The sequence below is a fragment of the Rhinichthys klamathensis genome, unplaced genomic scaffold (assembly GCF_029890125.1).
Source record: "Rhinichthys klamathensis goyatoka isolate OS25496 unplaced genomic scaffold, OSU_Roscu_1.1 h1tg000452l_1, whole genome shotgun sequence".
In the NCBI taxonomy this organism is placed as follows: domain Eukaryota; kingdom Metazoa; phylum Chordata; class Actinopteri; order Cypriniformes; family Leuciscidae; genus Rhinichthys; species Rhinichthys klamathensis.
In genome coordinates, this window is record NW_026606944.1 from 2,268,569 (window position 1) to 2,282,346 (window position 13,778).

Below are 13,778 nucleotides of genomic sequence, written 5' to 3' on the forward strand. Positions count from 1 at the left end.
CTGTTTGGGGCTCTTAAAGCGCTAATTTCAAAATTAACGTAAAATGCTCAGATCTGCACTGGCATTCATAACGGTGATATACTCATGACAAAGTTATTTTTCGGTCTTTACTTAGTGGCAGCAGACTTGGTGAACATCCCCAGTGGCATTTAAATGAATATGTAAATTTGTGGAGTGTATTTTCCTTTCAGTAACAAAATAAATGCGGTGAGAAAACTGTGCTGTTGTGTGGGATTCTATTCAGGAAGTTGAATAACTTTGAGACTGCAGAAGTCAATATAAGTTGCATTTTCTGTTGAATTTGGAGAAACCACTTGAAACATTACTTAATTGTGTTGAGATATTTTAATTACTTTTATTTGATTTGTTCATTGCAAACAGCTGAAAGTACCAATTCAACCTAATTTGCAATAGGGGTTGAATAATTTTGATTAACTGTAGTAAAATGATTTGTTCGAGTACCATTTTGTCAAGCATAAAAAGATATTCTGAGGTGTGGCAATCTTAACAGAATCTTTTGACAAATTTTTGATTGATATCCCTAATTCCCTTAAGTCATCTTGAATGTTGTTAAATACAACTTAAAAAGTTGAGAGCATCATAGAAGGTGACCTCATAAATTGATGTTGATTCCCTAAAATGTAGTTTGAAGTTACCATTATGGTGATCAATGTTCTCTTTGATATGGCACTTAAAACTTAATTTCAACATGTTTTTCTTCCTGTCAGTGTGATAAAATAACTTATTTGTTCTTATTTTTTGGTATAGTCATGGTCAGCTTTCATTTCAGTTGCTTGACACCAAGACTGTAGATCATGTCTCCTGAATACCCACTGTCCTGTTAAATTTAATTCCAACACACCTGGCTGCAATTTTTTCAAGTCACCCTGAAACCCTTGATTTATCTTGTTCAGCTGTGTTTGTGTTTAAAAACCATAAACGGTTAAAGATGTCTATCCAGCCCATGTTTACATAGAACATAATGGAAAAGCAGCGCAGAAAATACACTCTAAGCAGGTTGGTTACTGATTTGACTTCAAGATCTTCTTGACACTGAGCTTCTCTATTTCTGCAATGTCAAGTCACCTTTATTTATATAGTGCGTTTTACAATACAGATTGTATCAAAGCAGCTTTACAGAGATAACAGGAAAATAATGTTGTAACAATATTGTTAAATATAAAATTAAATGTCCCCAACTAAAGCCTCGCTCACACTACAGGAGTTTTAAAATCCTAACCGATTTTGAAATCTGGTTGCAGCTCACACTTAAGGAGAATCTTTGCAGATTTTCTTACCTCAAATCTTAAACATGCTCACACTACAAGATTTGAAAATCGTGGCGCATCACACACTACACAATGTTATTAAGATTCGTGCCCGAGAAAGCGCCTCACGTGATCTCACGCAACAGATCGGAAGCGGAAAGGTGGATGTAAACAAAATATCTGTCCTTCATATCAAGTCATATTCGTGAAAAGGTTGCCGTGTGACCAAGAAAAGCGAAATCTTAAAAAAAAAAATCATCCTTTTAATAAGGATATTTCTAATGAATGGCGTCAGCTCTGTTCAATACAATGAATCAATGCCATAGATCTCTAAGGTAAAGCATCAGCAGCGTTGCTCAATGCCCATTGCTGCTCAGCTGAGCATTGTAAAGTGGAGCTCAAAGTTAAAATTAAAATAATCAACAGCTTGTTTCATTTAACCTATCTTTGAATGAATATAACTTTATAATGAATATAAATATTTTATAATGAAAATATTTTTGTGGGGGGCCTAGGCCTAATTCTGTGAATTACACTGTGCAAACCAAATAGCCTACAGTAGCTACTACCCACCGGATGAAGAAAGGGCTCTCAGTCTCCACAGAACATAAAATATTCATATTATTTTATTTTTCGTGTTGGCGTTTGAGGAAAAAACAATGTTACGGACATGACCGCTCTAAGCGACTTTAAAATATGCTTTAAAACTTTCACAAAGACATCAAACAGAAAGCACAAAACCTTTCTTTAAATCGAATTTCGTTTTGTATTAATTGTATCTTAATTTTAAACAATGTTTTATCAACCAATTGCCTGGATTTTTATAAATAAGAAGTAAATATATAGCAGACGATAGATAATCACGAAACGGAGGCGTCGGCGATACTTCATAAATGAACCGAAACACAGCGTATAAGATAGACTTGCCTCACAGACATGTCTACTTTTAAACAGAACAATTCAAAACGAAAGAAAACAGACTACAGACTGCACTCTGCTTATGTAATCCGTATGAAATGTGCATTTCTCTCTGGCGCGTTCACTACTGAAGATCGCGTGCATCCTGCGGAAGACGGAAGAGTTGCAGATGGTTCAGGATCGATATCGAAAAATCTATATTTTTGACAACACTAGATTGTAGGCTACTTAGTTTATTATTTCAGATGCCTTTATTATGCATTTAGTATTTTATTATTATTTATTATACTGTAGGCCTATTGTGCTTATTTATTTAGCAATAAATGGATAAATGGAGATAATGCGCGCATCGCGCTGATGAGTCACTCAAAATTACCTCAATGGAAATTCCTTCACCATGACAGCCCTACTTATTGGCTATTGTGACAGTACTGACGTAATCACAATCTTGCTCATCCCGATAAATATCAAACATGTTTGATATGATCGGGGCGAGCCCGATTTGTGTAAGAGCAGATCGGGAGGTGCAAGATTTGATCTGTGAATGCCTCACATTACCAGATAATCTGTGCCGAACATCGGAACCGATCGAGGTCCTCGACAAGATTTTTTCTCCGATTCTCGGGAGGGGAAAATCGGGCATAAATCGGCCTAAAACTCCTGTAGTGTGAGCCAGGCTTAAGCAAGCCAAAAGCCAATGGCAAAAAAGGTGACCGGTATGCAGATGAGTTTGTTGAGGTGTCCATTAGGTCTTCACAGGGCTGATGAGGCTGGAACTTCAGGGATGCGTAGTCGTCGTGTCCATGCAATGGTCCTTCCTCAGATCTGGATATGGCCTGGATACGGCGGTTTGCGGTAAACCTCGGGATAAACAGAGAGACTAATATTAGCTGTCACGGCCGGCTCGCAAGCCGCGACAAAGAAGGAGACAACACGTTGGATATTGCTCAAAAGAATAACATTTATTAAAGTAAGAATAATTAAATGAGACGGAGACGAGACGGAAAGCAAACAAACAACGGACTCCAAGACACAAACGGCACGAGAATGGGAGAGCGCGCCCCGTCACAGCTGAAGGGAACTGCTTTTAATTGCCGGCATCAGCTCCAACACAGGTGTAACTCCTTAGTCAATAATGATGTCACTCACTCTAACTCCATCCTGCAAACCAAACAGAAAGAAAAACACACAACCCACAAATATGACCCATACTGGGTTCATAACATAGCGTAGACACCATCCTTCTTATGATGTACCAAGTACATCAGGATTTATGGGAAGTGTTCCCGGTCACGGCTGATCTAAACTAGGCAGCCTAACATCGAATTATAGAAATCTATAATGTGTTATGTGTATGCTAAGCCAAAGAGATATTTAGTCTTGATTTCAACTGACAGACTGTGTCTGCTTCCCGGACAATGTTAAGAAGATTGTTCCAAAGTTTTGGTGCTAAATAGGAAAAGTATCTACCACCAGCAGTCTGATATTTTGATATTTTAGGTATTATCAACTGGCCAGAATATTGAGATCCCAATAGACATGAAGGACTATAGTGCATTAAGAGCTCGCTCAAGAACTGGGGAGCTAAACCATTTAGTTAGTTAGTTAGTTAGTTATGCCCTCCACCCCTCCCGGGGTATGGGCCGCCAAAAATAGACTTCCAGAGATTTCTGTCCTGGGCCATTCTTTCTAGTTGACGCCCATCCTTTTGACGTCTGCGTCGAGTTCACGTCGCCATGTGCTTTTTGGGCGGCCTCGCTTCCGCTTGCCTTGAGGGTTCCACCTGAGAGCCTGCCTGGTGATGTTTGTTGGCGGTTTGCGAAGGGTGTGCCCTATCCAACCCCATCTTCTCTTCCTGATTTCTACCTCTATTGGAAGTTGGCATGTCCTTTCCCATAGATTGGTGTTACTGATAGTGTCAGGCCAACGGATGTGGAGAATCCTTCTGAGACAGGTGTTAGTGAAGGTTTGGATTTTACTGTTGGTGGCTTTGGTTGTTCTCCAGGTTTCAGCGCCGTACAGCTGTACTGATTTCACATTGGAGTTGAACAGTCTGATCTTGGTAGTCAAGATCAGCTCTCTGGAAGCCCAGATGTTCTTGAGCTGGATAAAGGCGCCTCTTGTTTTTCCTATCCTTGCCTTGACATCTGCTTCTGTTCCACCATGTTGGTCGATGATGCTGCCCAGGTAGGTGAATGACTGCACCTCCTTCAGAGGACTTCCGCTCAGTGTGATTGGGTTGGTGTTACTGGAGTTGGTTTTAAAAATCATGGTCTTCTCTTTGTGAATAATGAGTCCAACTTGAGCTGATGTGTCTGCCAACACACTGGTCTTCTCTTGCATTTGTTGCTGGCTGTGGGAGAGAAGTGCGAGGTCGTCGGCAAAGTCTAGGTCATCAAGTTGATTCCATAATGTTCACTGAATCCCATTTCTGCGTTTGCTGGTAGAAGTCTTCATGATCCAGTCGATGGCGATGAGGAAAAGGAACAGGGATAACAAGCATCCTTGTCGGACTCCAGTATTCACCCTAAAGCTGTTGGTGAGCTGTCCTGCGTGGATCACTTGGCATGTCATGCCTTCGTATGAGCTCTTTATCAGCTTTACCAACTTGGATGGAATGCCGTAGTACCGGAGGAGCTTCCATTTGACCTCTCTATCCACACTGTCAAAAGCCTTCTCGTAATCGACGAAGTTGATATACAGCGGTGATTTCCACTCCAAAGACTGCTCCACTATGATTCGCAGCGTTGCGATCTGGTCTATACATGATCGGTTCTGCCGAAAACCAGCTTGCTCATCTCGTAGTTGTAGATTGACAGAGTCTTTCATTCGCTCTAGGAGGTTTGGATTAAAGACCTTGCCTGGCACCGACAGGAGAGTGATACCTCTGTAGTTGTTACAATTTCTGAGGTCGCCTTTCTTAGGAAGCTTGATTAGATAACCCTCCTTCCAGTCAGCCGGTATCTCTTCGTTCTCCCAGATCTTCTCAAAGAGTGGGTACAGCATCTCCACTGACACGTTCAGATCTGCTTTCAGGGCCTCTGCAGGTATATCATCGGGTCCAGCCGCCTTTCCGTTCTTCAGCAAGGTGATGGCCTTCCTGATCTCCTCCCTGGTCGGCTTGTCGTAGTTGATGGGGAGATCTTCGTCCGCTGGGTTGATGTTTGGTGGGTTTGGTGGCGCTGGTCTGTTCAACAACTCTTCAAAGTATTCAGACCATCTATCCATCTGTTGCGGTATTCCTGTGGTGGCCTTTCCATCCTTACCCTTGACGATTCGTTCTGGCTTGCTATACTTTTTAGACAATTTCTTTGTCGTATCATACAGCTGTTTCATGTTGCCACTATGTGCTGCCTGCTCCGCTTCTGCTGCCAGTCCATCTATGTAATCTTTCTTGTCCTTCCTAATGCTTTTCTTAACTGCTCTGTGGGCTTCTGCGTATTCAACTTGTGCCAAACTTGTGCCTCAACTTAAGCTTGAGGTGCTACGAGAGCGGCACGAGGGAGGGGAAAGAAGCAGCGTACAGACCAACTGGCAAATTATAAAAGAGGCACTGAGAACAGGCTGTCAAGAAGTGGTTGGAACACAAAAACACCATCACAAAGAATGGATCACAGCTGAGACCTTGGGCAAGATAAAAGAGAGAAAACAGAAAAAAGTGGTAATAAACAACAGCAGGACTAGGACAACTAAGGCAAAGGCACAAACCATTTAGTGTTTTGTAAGTAATCAGCAATATTTTAAAATGTATACGATGTTTAAATATCTACTTATTACTAGGCTTATTATACATGTGCATTGAAGTTTTAAAATGTATCTAATATAATACTTGAATTGAATGTTTTGGATATCACCATGAAATTGTTGTTTTTATTATTATTTTACTGACTCGAAGTTCAGCTGTTGGGCCTACTTCTAGACTATGCCTCTCTTGGCACTGGTCATGTAAGTAGCAAGGTTTTTATTTATGGGAGAAAAAAGGACTGTCTACTGGCGCCAAGTAAGCCAATCTTTGGATAACTCTGTCTGTTTTTTAGACAATAACGAGTAAAAATAGGTTAAATACATTTAAGTAGGCCTGTTTTGTTCAAACTCGATAGCTGTAATGCTTCGTTGCAGAAGGAAACCCGTGAGCTACGGAGGTAAATTTGCATGCAGATTAGGCTAATTTCTGCCTATTAGACAGCCTAGTCAGCTCATCGTTTTTTGTATTGCATCACTTACAGCTCTTAAACCTTTAAAATGGAGTTTAGGAAGATGTATGTAACCACAATCATTAGCTTTGATTAGCTCTTAATGCCTTATCTCTTGTCAAAAGGCTCAACGTGACCGCAGACCACTCGAGTGACTTTGATGAACACTGCTGGCAGCAGCGACGTCTGTGTCCATACGATTCTTATCAATTACAGTGTAATCTCGTATCTCCCTGCTCCCAAGTCATAACTCTTGTATCTCCGATTAAACATAATCAGTAACCAAAAACATGCTCAATGGATGACATGTCTGGTGAGTATGCTGGCCATGCAAGAACTGGGATGTTTTCAGCTTCCAGGAATTGTGTACAGATCCTTGCAACATGGGACCGTGTATTATCATGCTGCAACATGAGGTGATAGTCTTGAATGAATGGCATAACAATGGGCCTCAGGATCTCATCACGGTATCTCTCTGCATTCAAAATGCCATCAATGAAATGCTACTGTGTTAATTGTACATAACATACACCTGCCCATACCATAACCCCACCGCTACCATGGGCCACTCGATCCACAACGTTGACATCAGCAAACCACTCACCCTCACAACGCCATACACGCTGTTTGCCATCTTCCCTGTACAGTGAAAACCGGGATTCATCTGTGAAGAGAACACCTCTCCAAAGTGCCAGACGCCATCGAATGTGAGCATTTGCCCAATCAAGTCTGTGAGCATTTGCCCACTCAAGTCTGTTACGACGACGAACTGCAGTCAGGTCGAGACCCTGATGAGGACGACAAGCATGCAGATGAGCTTCCCTGAGACGGTTTCTTGCAGCAGCTGTCCGGGTGGCTGGTCTCAGACGATCTTGGAGGCGAAAAACAGCAAAATTCAGATGGAGGGCAGGGAGTGAAGAGCGCAATGGACGAGATGGAGGAAAATCCGTACTGTACTACTTTACACGCTATTACAAGAGAAAGATATAAACAAAAAAACAAACATGTTGGACGTGATCCTTACGTTATGAAGAGGAGCGATTTTTCAACTGAATTGAAAGATTTTCCTGCCATCGAGACGGTAGATATCAGCAACTACCTCGTCTTACAGACATACTTTGACTTTACAAAGTTCGGAAACGTTACATGTTAACTTACATGTTACACAAACATAGCCACTTAAGTTGTATTAACTCACCTTTGAAGAAGTGATCACTGCACGCACAGGCATTTTCCCATTCGGCTCCTGCCGACCGCAGACGTAGGTTTGCAAGCCGTTTTCCTGGAGTTTTTCGGTCAATTTCTTGCATTTTCCCCCCTTATGAACAACAACTTTTGGTGCACGATAAAAACTCCTTGTGGTTTGATCGATTTAAGTAATGATAAACGACGCAAAACATAGGCATTTTGAGTTTGTTATAGTGCTTTCTAAATACAGCAAATCACTTCCTGCCCTCCATTTGCATTTCGCGCCATGGCAACGCAGTGGCGTGACGTCATATGAAAACAAGCTATTCACGGTCAACAGCTCTGGTGGACATTCCTGCAGTCAGCATGCCAATTGCACGCTCCCTCAAAACTTGTGACATCTGTGGCATTGTGCTGTGTGATAAAACTCCACATTTTAGAGTGGCCTTTTATTGTGGCCAGCCTAAGGCACACCTGTGCAATAATCATGCTGTCTAATCAGCATCTTGATATGCCACACCTGTGAGGTGGATGGATTGTCTCGGAAAAGGAGAAGTGCTCACTAACACAGATTTAGACAGATTTGTGAACAATATTTGAGAGAAATAGGCCTTTTGTGTACATAGATAAAGTCTTAGATCTTTGAGTTCAGCTCATGAAAAAGGGGGGCAAAAACAAAAGTGTTGCGTTTATAATTTTGTTTAGTGTATATACACACACATATGGCGCTTTTCCATTACCAGTACCAGCTCGACTCGACTCGCCTTGGCTCGCCTCGACTCGGCTCGCTTTTCCATTGCAGAAAGTACCGCCACAAATAGTAACCCCGTCGTCATAGCGACGCCTTTCGTTCCTCGTTGCCCCATCAAGCTCTCGCTAGATCCTCTCTTCGGCAACCAAACAAAGGAATGTCTGCACCTCCTCGTTTGACCACGGGGTATTCTTCCGAGTTGCCATAATAATAGTAGTAAGTTTAGTAACTATCTCTGACCAAACTATTTAAAAATGGCGGGGTTTTTCTGGATACTCCATCCATAGACAGTAGGGGTGGAACGGTACATGTATTCGTATTGAACCGAAACGGTACGGGCGTCACGGTTCGGTGCACGAATTTGCACGCAGAATACACGGTACAAATAAAAAAAACCTCTTAAATAGCGATGAATTTCGCTCTATTCGCTTTTGGTGTGACTGTGAACGCAGCAATGAACAGGCTGCGATCAAGATTGCAATGCAGGAGTGTGTGTGTGTGTCTGTGTGCGCGAGAGAGAGAGAGAGAGAGAGAGAGAGAGAGAGAGAGAGAGAGAGAGAGAGAGAGAGAGAGGCGCGATGAACAGTGTGTGTGTGTGCGAGAGAGAGAGAGGCGCGATCGAACAGTGTGTGTGTGTGTGTGTGCGCGCGCGTGCGAGAGAGAGAGGCGCGGTGTGTGTGTGTGTGTTCGCGCGCGCGAGAGAGAGAGGCGCGGGCGCGAATCGCGCGATGAACAGTGTGTGTGTGTGTGTGTGTGTGCGCGCGCGTGCGTGCGAGAGAGAGAGGCGCGGGCGCGAATCGCGCGATGAACAGTGTGTGTGTGTGTGTGTGTGTGTGTGTGTGTGTGTGTGTGTGTGTGTGTGTGTGTGTGTGTGAGTGAGAGAGGCACGGGCGATCGAACAGTGGAAACGTAAAAACATACTCCGTCATTTTTTTCATACAGGACATCATTAAAACTGCAAAGTGTTTACTTATATTTGTGTACACTCGCAATAAAACACAACATTGTGCTTTTGTCACACTCTAAACTCTTGTCAAACTGTAACCTACACCTGTTAACAAAAGTTTTTATGGTAGTATTATTTTATACGGAAATCAATTATTTATAATTCAGATGAGAATAAAGTTAGTTAATTAAAATGAAGGAAAACAAATATCTTGATCTGAAATAGCAAATTAATTTTAAATTCATTCAGGTACAATTACCAAACATATCTCAAGGTCTTTTCGTCTTTTTAATAATTTAATTAATAAACTAATTATATAAAACTACTGTCAGTGCACTACAAATAAACTGGTTCTATGCCTTTATTAATAAAACTTATTTAAAAAAATACAAGGCTTAAGACATTTATAAAAATGCCTTCTGCATTTTTGCTTTGCTTTTCACTCCCTTGTACCGAAATCGTACCGAACCGTGATGTCTGAACCGAGGTATGAACCGAACCGTGACTTCTGTGTACCGTTCCACCCCTAATAGACAGACTCCATCTGGCGCGTGCAATGATGACGCAGTGAATAGTGACGATTCTCTCTGACCAATCAGCAGTCGGCATTGTTTTCACGTCACATTTTAGTATCGCCTTAGCTCGCTCAGAACCTCGCCGGAGGTGGTACGAAAAAAAGTACCCGAAAGCAGGTACAGGTACAACTTTTACACAGTGGAAAACCAAACAAAGGCAAGTCGAGTCGAGCCGAGGCGAGCTGGTACTGTGTAGTGGAAAAGCGCCAATACATACATATAACAACATTAACAAAAACATTTCATATACAATATAATGGATTACGGTAATAAGTGTTTAAATGACCGCAGGTGTACGCTTGGTAACACATGGCACCGATGAAGGGTTATTTGTGGCCTCTGGACAAAAAAATGCTGTGGGCTTTTTGGCCTATATTCGAGTGCGGATCTCTTTTTTCTTATTTTTTTATATACAATATAATTGAAATGTTTGTAGGTCTATATTGTCTAATTTATCAGTGTAGCCTGGTTTAAGTTGATTTTCTGTATACTGTATATTTATTTTTGGAATGATAGTTGTTAGATTTTGGATATAGCTAGTTCAATGCGCACTGACCGCCACAGTGTTCTTGTCAGAGAACTCAGAGTCATGGATAGATGATAGCCTTTTAATGATTGCTTTGGCATCAACATGGATAGACATGTGCAAGGTTTTTCTAAAACAATGAAAGAAAATAACAATCAACATAAATCACGTAAGTGTTACATTGTAGATCTAAATGAGAAACTTGGCATAAAATATTATTGCACAAAATATTCCTTATACAAGTTATAACGATCGCTACTCAAACTTCAAAGGATTGACGGCATATAATACAGCGTCCAATTCACGTGCGGCAAAACAGTCACTTTAATATAGGCGAAAAAACACTATCTAAAACAAATACACTTGCAATATAACATTAATATTCAAATAACACTGGACTTACTTATCTGTTACTCGTACAATGTCCTTATAATGCAAGCAATCCCGCAAACTTTCCAGTCAGAACGGCTGATGCAACTCTATAGTGCTACGCTTATTCTCAGACTACTAAATCAGCGTAGGCTCCGCCACTGCGCTGGTTGCGCACTATTCAATGACGTACAGCGCTGATTCTGTGCATCTCCGTTATTATGCTAAACATGGAGAATTCAGAACAGCCGCCCCCACATTTGAGAAGCAAATGTGATTAGTAGAATTCTTTATGTTTGCGGATTTTCTGTATTATCTGGCAGTCCGGGAAGTGGGATAAGACGGGCTACAGGTCGTGTGTAGATTTTATCCCGTACTTGAATTTCAACAGTTCGTACACAGTCATCTCTGCTTGGAAGGAGTTTCACCACACGACCTACAGGCCACCGGGCTCGTGGTAGGTTGGGGTCAATTATCATTACCACGGTATCCAGTGCAAGGGGCTCTGTTGGATGCTGCCATTTGTAGCGGGGATGAAGGGTTGGCAGGTAATCTCGTAGATAACGGATCCAAAACTGGTCTATTAAGTTCTGACAATGCCGCCATCTACGTCTTCCTATAGTCTCCGGAGCGTAAACGGCTTGTGGCAAAGAAGCGTCCCGCCGCCCCATGAGAAGCATATTTGGTGTTATAGGGTCGGGGTTAGCTACGTCAGCTGAAACATACCCTAGAGGCTTGGAATTGAGGATCCCTTCCACTTCAACTAGGATGGTGTGAAGTACATCTTCCGACAATGATTGAGCTCCCACAGCGACCTGGAGTGCACTCTTGATAGAGCGAATCTCCCGCTCCCATGCTCCTCCAAAGTGCGGTGCATTAGGGGGATTGAATTTGAAATCAATTTGGTAATTTGCCAATTGTTGTTGAAGCTGCGGTTCCAATTCCTTGAAAGCTGTTTGGAGTTCCCTGTCAGCTCCTTTAAAATTCGTGCCTTGATCTGAAAGGAGTTCTGCTGGTTTGCCTCGCCGGGCAATGAACCTGCGGAGGGCTAGTAGGAAGGCATCTGTATCCAGTGAATTAAGGAGATCCAAATGAATGGCACGTGTCGTCAGGCACTTAAAAATCACTCCCCACCGTTTCTCATTTCGTCTGCCTATCTTGGAAATGAATGGCCCAAAACAATCAACGCCTGTTGAGAAGAAAGGTGGGCGGAAGATGCGTAGACGAGCCTTGGGCAGATCTGCCATTTGAGGAACTTTAGGCTGTGCTCTCCATCTCTGACATTCTGTGCAGTGAAGTTGGTACTTTTTAATGACTTGTCGACCTCGCAAGATCCAATACTGTCTTCTGATTTCTGCAAATAATCTCTCAGATCCAGCATGTAGCAGCTGTTCATCATAGTCTTTAATTAGAAGCATAGTAGCTGAATGACGAGGGTCGAGGACAATGGGATGAATATCAAGGTCACTGACATGCTGTAACTGCCGTAGCCTCCCACCGACTCTTATGAGGCCTGTTGTTTGGTCCAGCTCTGGTGATAGATTTCTGAGTCTGCTGCTGCTATGAACTGGCTGGCCTGCCCTCAGAGAAACAAGCTCTTCAGGAAAACTTTGTTCTTGGCAAGCTCGCAGCAGAATAGCTTCTGCTTCACGGTAACTGTTAATCAATTGAGTCTGGTTTGGCTCTGCCGCCCCATGGCATTGCTGACGTACAGCCTCGACAAGGTCCTTCCATGAATCAAACTGGTTTGCGTCTGGAATATTTTGTGGTACCGATGCAAAACTACAGAAAGTCAGACCTTTTAGTTCGTTGGACTTATGTGGCTGAGTGATGGTTGGTCTCTTAGGCCATTCATCTGAAGCTTGCAAGAGGAAAGACGGCCCATTACTCCATCTGCTCGGTCTAGTAAGCTCTAGAAGTGTTTTGCCCCTTGTCAAGTCATCAGCTGGGTTATTAAGTGAGTCAACATAACGCCATGATCGCTGATCTGTCAGTTCTTGTATTTCGGATACACGTGTGCCGACAAATACCTTGAACCGGCATGACTCTGATTGTAGCCATTCTAGAACAGTTGTAGAGTCTGTCCATAGCGTGGTCTGATTCAAGCAGAATGACAATTCTGTATGGATTAGTTTTGTCAGCTGTGCTCCAACCAGCGCTGCGCACAACTCTAACCGTGGTATGGTCTGTTGACGTTTTGGAGCCACTTTTGACCTGGCCATTATGAAGGAGACATTGGTCGTGCCCTCATAAGTTGTAGAGAGGTATGCTACCGCTCCATACGCCCTTTCCGACGCATCACAGAAAACATGAAGGTGGTGCTCATGTTCAGGATTATCCATTGCTTCAGGAACATAGCAACGCTGGATTGAAACTGAGCTGAGGTGTGGTAATTCACTCTCCCAGACATTCCAAGACTCACGCAGGTCTGCAGGGAGGTCTGGGTCATCCCAATCTCTTTTCTTTGACCATAGCTGCTGTATGAGAATCTTGGCTCTGGTGGTAAAAGGCGTGATGAAACCCAAAGGGTCATACTGACTCGCTAGTATCTTGTAAACTGTACGCATTGTTAGTGCTGAATGTTTGATAGGTCGGTACTTGTAACCCAGTGTGTCTGTTCTACAATTCCAGCAAAGTCCTAATGCGGGTTCTTGAGGGTCACACCGATTGTGTTCAAGCCACAGTTCCATGTCCTGGGATCTAGCATCAGATGGTAAGTGAGCCACTACTGATGATCGGTTGCTCGTCCACTGCCTAATTTCAAATCCGCCATCCGCCAGTATTGCACGCAAGTCATCCACTCTAGTCTTGGCTGCTTCAGCAGTAGGTAGACTCTCCAGACAATTATCAACGTAGAAACCAGATTCGACAGACTGGATGAGGTTAGTAGTGCTGCGTGGGTGTTCTTTGACGTGCTTTTGTAGTGCATAGATAGCACAGCAAGGACTGCTGGTTGTCCCGAACGGTAGCACCTGCCATTCATATACTTTCGGCGGGATCTCCCGTAGTAAATCCCGCCAAAGGAATCTCAGTAAGGGTCTGTC